Source organism: Aquarana catesbeiana, linkage group LG10 (assembly GCF_042186555.1).
Source record: "Aquarana catesbeiana isolate 2022-GZ linkage group LG10, ASM4218655v1, whole genome shotgun sequence".
NCBI classification, from domain to species: Eukaryota; Metazoa; Chordata; class Amphibia; order Anura; family Ranidae; genus Aquarana; species Aquarana catesbeiana.
The window spans coordinates 170,135,429-170,142,016 of record NC_133333.1 but is presented as its reverse complement, the minus strand read 5'-3'; positions in this window follow the sequence as shown (position 1 = coordinate 170,142,016).

Here is a 6,588-nt window from a genome sequence, read left to right as displayed (position 1 = left end):
AACACGCTTCATGTCTTAGTGTAGCTACGTTCAGTCCTCCATGGTATGTGCAGAGGAGCAACATAGCCCCCCTGGACGGTAGCATTGTCAACCTGAGAAGAGGGTAGTATTAGATGGACAAGTAGATTTAGATGGATATTTCCTAAGTGATTAATAAATTAAAGCCTAACTGCAGCTACCGTGTTTTTAACAGTTACGTGAACTTTTTTTTTTCTTTTGTAATAAAGGTTTTACATAAAACTAATAAAAATAAAACAATTAAAAAAAAACTGACCACTGTAAGCACTCCTGTAAGTGTTAAATGGTTTGCCTCACCCCTCTAACTGCCCTTTTTGCCAGACAGCTTGGTCTGTTAAAGAAAGCTGAAAAAATACAGACTTACTGCTTAGATCACAGGTGAAAGAAATGGGGACAAAAAAGCCTAAAAAAAGAAAATAAATGCAACCACCACATCTAAGGACTGTTAAACTACAATATATTATATATTTTTTTTTTTTGGGGGGGGGGGGGTTAGGTACACTTTAAAATAAAAAAGTTTCATGCGGTTAAAGGTTCCTTAGTATTATATATTGTTACTTATCATAATGATGTTTATCAAATTGGTATGAATAACTAAATTATTTTGTAGTTGTTCTTAGGGGCCCTATCACATATAGTGATCCTTGGTATTGTGGTCAATACTGCATGCTTTACGCCTTGCTATAGATGTTGAATGGCACCTCAGCGCACTTACACCGCACACTGCAGCACACCACAATGTATGTAAAAAAGGTGAAAAAATTATCAGGAGTGACTGCTCTTGTGCTAGGGGCCATTGAAAAGACATGGTCTATGGCAGGGGTCTCCAAACTTTCTAAAGAAAGGGCCAGTTTACTATTCTTCAGACTTTAGGGGGGCTGGACTGTGCCCAATGGGAGTAAACAATGCCCGATCTTTGGTATTAGGGGGAGAAATAGTTGATGTCAGTGGGAGGAAGAATAGTGCCCATTGTTGGTGTCAGTGGAAGGAACAGTGCCCCATTATTGGTGTCAGTGGAAGGAATAATGCCCCATCATTGGTATCAGTGGAAAGAATAGTGCCCCATTGTTGGTGTCAGTGGCAGGAATTATGCCCCATTGTTGGTGTCAGTGCCAGGAATAATGTCTTAAGGGCTCCATAAAGGCAAGCAAAGGGCCGCAGTTTGGAGACGACTGGTCTATAGTATTGCAGCACAGTAAGGCATGATAAAGTGAATTGTGGCGTATGGGTTATCACAAAGCATACATTGTGTGATTAGGTCCTCACTGAGACCATCACAAATCTAGTACACAGTGAAAGAGAATTTCCATTTATTGAGGCTTTGGCATCATGTTTGCAGCACAATATAATAGTTTATAATGGCAAAACTGGGACTCCATACATCTTTGAAATAGACCCCCTCTCCATCATCTCACATAGATAGTAAAATGTTCAATAAATGGAGTTGGTCTTTTGGGAGGAGAGCACCAATAAGCTGGGATAGTCCAGAACTTAAACCACTTACACCCATTAAAGGGAATGGAATTGAAAATAATCTTCTTATATTTAGTAAAGTCATTGAGAACGCAATAAAGTATTTGATTTTACCAATAAGTAAGTTGAGGGCGTTTTTTATTAAAGTGTCTAAAGAAAAATTGTGACAATAGATTTGCTTGTAGAAGCCAATTAGAATCACTTTTTACTCTATGGAAGAATGAGGAGAACATCCAACTGGCTATCAACTAGGGCTGGGGAAAAAATCGATTTGAATCATGAATCGAGTCGAGAGGTCAAATCGATTCAAATTTTCAGCAAATCGATTTTTTTTTTTTTCACCAGGACCGGCGCTGACACCGCACCGGTCCTGAGGAGCTGCAGGCAGGGGTTTTTAGGCGAGGCCACAGCTTCGGCCTAGTCCGCGAGGCCAGATGCCGCGGACTAGGCCGAAGCCGCGGCCTCGCCTAAAAACTCCTGCCTGCAGCTCCTCAGGACCGGCGTGGTGTCCATCAAAAAAAAAAAAAAAAACTCGATTCAAATCGAGTTTTTTTTTTTTTTTAAATCGCAGATTTTTTAAAAGAGAAAATCGCCCAGCTCTACTATTAACTAGAGATTTTAGATGGAGGATAACATAAACCTTTGCTGAGTGAAATTATTATATTGATCCCCTGGCTTCAACATGTTCTGAATCACTTACCCAGAGAAAGTAATTAGCTCAAGATATTCTGTGTAAAGTCCTAACCTGCTCACTCCATCTGGTTCAATGGCTCAAAATGCCAAAGCCAGGCAACTGACATTTTCAGAATGAGAAGTCAGCATTTATATCTTAATTTTTTTCAGGGGAGGTTTCCTTTATTTTTGGGGCCTTCAAGCTCTCTAAACAAAGGGCCACTTTACTGAGGCTAGGTTCACACTAATGCGATCCAGGAAACATTGTGATCCGTGCACATTTCCCACATTGCATTCAAATCGCCCTGCCCTTGCAATCCACAGTGGGTGTCAGTGCAATCTCAACCGCACCCCAAACACAGTGCATTTGCCAGCACCATATTGCATGGTACAAAACAACCATGCGATCCAGTCACAGTGCAGTTCGAAAATTGCTGCATACACATCTTTGGGGCTCAAATCGCATCACACTGAACTGCACGTGAATTGAACAGGAATGTGGAGCGGTTCCTGTGCAATTCACGCGCGGTTCATAGTATGAACTGAGCCTCAGACATTAGGGGGTCCAGATTGTGGCCAGTGGGGGTAGAAAATGCCCCGGATTCAATGGGAATAAGCAATGTCCCAGGCTTAGTGATCATTGGGAGTAAATAAATGGCATAGTACCTGTGGTCAGTGGAAGGAGAAAGAGTCCCCACTCATTGGTGTCAGTGGAAAGAATAGTGCCCTATCATTGGTGTCAGTGGCATGAATTATGCCCCACTGTTGGTGTCAATGGGAGGAATAGTTCCCCAAAAGCTGAATAAAGGCTAGCAAAGCGCCAGGGTTTGGGGACCACTGTTTTAATCTAACCTTTTCTTTATACTAATCTCCACTCCCAGGGGGGCTTAAAATTTCAGACCTCCAAGGCAGCAGGGTTTTCCCATAGTGCCAGTGGATATAAAAAAGTATTTGTTTATTGAGCAGGTTTGGGGCATAGCAGAGTTCACTTTGGGATTATTGAATGCAGGACATGAAACCAAAAGACAGGACTATGTAGGTGTGAAGTTGGAACAAGCTACGGAGTGTTTTTAAAGCAGAGACTTCTATATAAGTACTTTATTATAGGCCAGTTGAGAGAGCAGTGAGTGACATACTTTGCTCATATTTTACATTGATTATATACTATATTGATTACATTGACTTTGCTGGTTCAATATTAACATTTTTTATAATTGTTTAATTGTCATCTTTTAAATCAAAGACAATAGTTGAAAAACAACCAAAGATTGTATTGTAAAGTGTATGAAATTGTCTAGAAGATTCATCATGTGGTTGATCTGACAGTAAATTGTAATAAAGGTGATTTTTATAATGTTGATTTTGCTGTTTATTATACAAAACATAACAGACACTTAAGTTGTTACCATGTATCCGATAAGATAACATTACTGGCCTGTTCATCCTAAATAGGGCTCATCAGTGTAGTATGTGATCTTTAAACTAAAATACGCCTATAGTGGGAGAATATAAAGGCTGCCATAGATAACCTCTTCTTCTGAAAATGCTAGTTTGCCTGGCAACATTTACCTACAGGGTAAGCTTATAATAAAAATGAATGTCTCCTAAATGTGCACCGTTTAGGAGATGTTCACTTCTTCTGCAGCTGGTGATGTCACTGGCGCACTGCGCTCTGAAGGGTGGGCATGCTGTCCTTTCAGAGCTAATAAATAATAATTGTGCGCTGCCCCTTTAACAGAAGTAAAATTAAAAATGAAAAAGATAACTATTAGCTGCTGCAATCAAATCTGTTCCCACATCTATGTAACAAGCAAATAGAGTATGTGTGCTTGGACAATCAGTATACATTGTAATGAAATTAAATAATGTGAAACAAATGTATCAAGCAAAAAAATGAAAAAAAGTATAATGTTGCAATGAATCCTTAAACAATGGTTTGTAGCAAGAGATATACAAATAAACCGCCCCTGAATCTCTGTTACTCCACTGCGCCAAAGAAAAGTGCAAAGCTATATAAAAGATGTGTAAATGAATACAAAATGTGTGTACATACACAGTGTACAGTGAAAAAAAAGCCACTTAAATAAATACGTAAACTGATCAGAATCCCAAAACTATACCTCTCACACGTGTACAGATAGAGATAGCGGCGCTAATATAAATTGTGTAAAATAATGGGTCAGAGCAGCATAATGCCTATGACCCTCTACTTATACATAAAAATAATGATAGTGTCATGAAAAATATTATTTTTATCATGAAAAGAAATTTCTTTAACACCCAGTGAAAAGTGTCACTATAAATAATAAATTACAAGAAATGAATGAATAAGTTCAACAGTTGTTTTTCAATCTTCTTGTGTGAAAAATCTTCTACTCTTCCACCACACCACCGTGATAGTGACACCACTCCCTCTGAAAAGCGCACTCACCAGATTGTATAGCCTCCCACTCTCATGTTCGGCAAAACAGCAATTGAACCACACCTGGGTTGCATGTGATGAACCATGAATCCAATCAAGCCAGCTCCATATGTGAAAAAATGAATAAAGTGCTCCACATAGCGTGATACCATTTTGACAGATTTATTAAAATCACTTCAAACACACTTCAATGGTTACACTCACTTTTAAACTGAAACATAAAAGCCTTTAAAAAAAAATCCACAGCAAGCACAGCAAGCAACGGGATCAGTGATCCAACGGTGCACCGCGGTCACAGCGGACCTGAAGTGTAAACTGGTGTATCTCTCACCCAACCTTCTAAGGCCCAGCCATCCGATCGGTGTAGTCCTCCTCAGACAGCGGCATCTAATGTCAGTGCAATGGAATGCCGTGTAACCATGCCCAAACTGCATCTGCATTTCAGGGGTGTCCTACAGAATATATTGGCACCCGCAACAGATCGCAAAGGCAGTACGTTTTTAGCGCAGTGCAGGAAATGGTCAGCTTTTATTTATTTATATAAGGGCCAGTTCACATCAGAATGTAGTGCAGGAAACCCGTGTTCAAGATGCTCTGCAGTGGGTGTTAAGTTAATGACATCCCAAATTCAGGTTGCAAACGCACTCGGTTAGACATGGTACAGAAGTAACATAGGATGAGGTTGCAGTGAGTCTCTGAAAGCAGTGCATGCAGTACTTTTTGGTGCAGTTCAGCGCAATTTTAGCCCATTCAATATCAACAGGCTGAAATCACCGCACAGAACTGCATGCAAATCGGCCTTATATCCCAAAAGGAAAAAAATGTTGCTGTAACTGCTTAAAAAGTGTTAGCTGGAGTTCAGCTTTAGTTTATTAGTGACAGGGTTGGCAACCCCTCGATCGCTATCTACCGGTCCACCGCAGGCATGTGACAAGTAGATTGCATTCAAGTCCCTGCCTTGCCAACCCTAAAGTTCTCCCCCCCCCCCCCCCCAAAGTGGCAGAGCTGCACAGTGATGAGCCAGGCGTATTGGCTGCCCGAGGCTGGGAAGCTGTCAAATCAAATCCTTTGTAGTGGAGGTATTCCCCGCCCCAAAGGACACTCCTTGCTAGTGTGTGGTTGCAGGGCCAGTAATGTTTCTGCTGCCTATGTTTCACCATTGGCATTGACAGCTTTTAGGTGGGACAGCTGGGGTGGGTTTGTACCATGCCCTTCTGAGCGGATAGTATATCCTCTTGAGCCCCCCTGTACCGTGCCCCTATGTGGTACATCCTCCTGACCCTTCCATTACTGTTCCCCAATCATCCCCCCAATACCACATCCTCCTGTGCCCCCATGTGGTACACCCTCCTGACCCCCCCAGTACTGTTCCCCAATCACCCCCCCATGTACCGCACCCTCCTGTGCCCCCATGTGGTACACCCTCCTGACCCCCCCAGTACTGTTCCCCCTCACCACCCAGTACTGCACCCTTCTGTGCCCCCATGTGGTACACACCTCCTAACCCTCCAGGACTGTGCCCCCCCCCACACTTCTGTACCACACCCTCCTGTGCCCCCATGTGGTACACCCTCTTGACCCCCCAGCACTGTTTCCCCTCATCCCCCCAGTACCGCACCCTCTTGTGCCCCCATGTGGTTCACCCTCCTAACCCCCTAGTACTGTGCCCCCCTCACACTTCTGTACCACACCCTCCTGTGCCCCCATGTGGTACACCCTCTTGACCCCCCAGTACTGTTTCCCCTCATCCCCCCAGTACCGCACCCTCTTGTGCCCCCATGTGGTTCACCGTCCTAACCCCCTAGTACTGTGCCCCCCTCACCACCACCCCCCCCCTGTACCACACCCTCTTGTGACCCCATGTGGTTCACCCTCCTAACCCCCTAGTATTGTGCCCCCCTCACCACCCCCCGTCTCTGTACCACCCCTGAACCAGACCCTCCTGAGTACAGAATGTGCCCTGCTGACCCTGCCCTACCTACTACTTACCTCTATTAACCTTT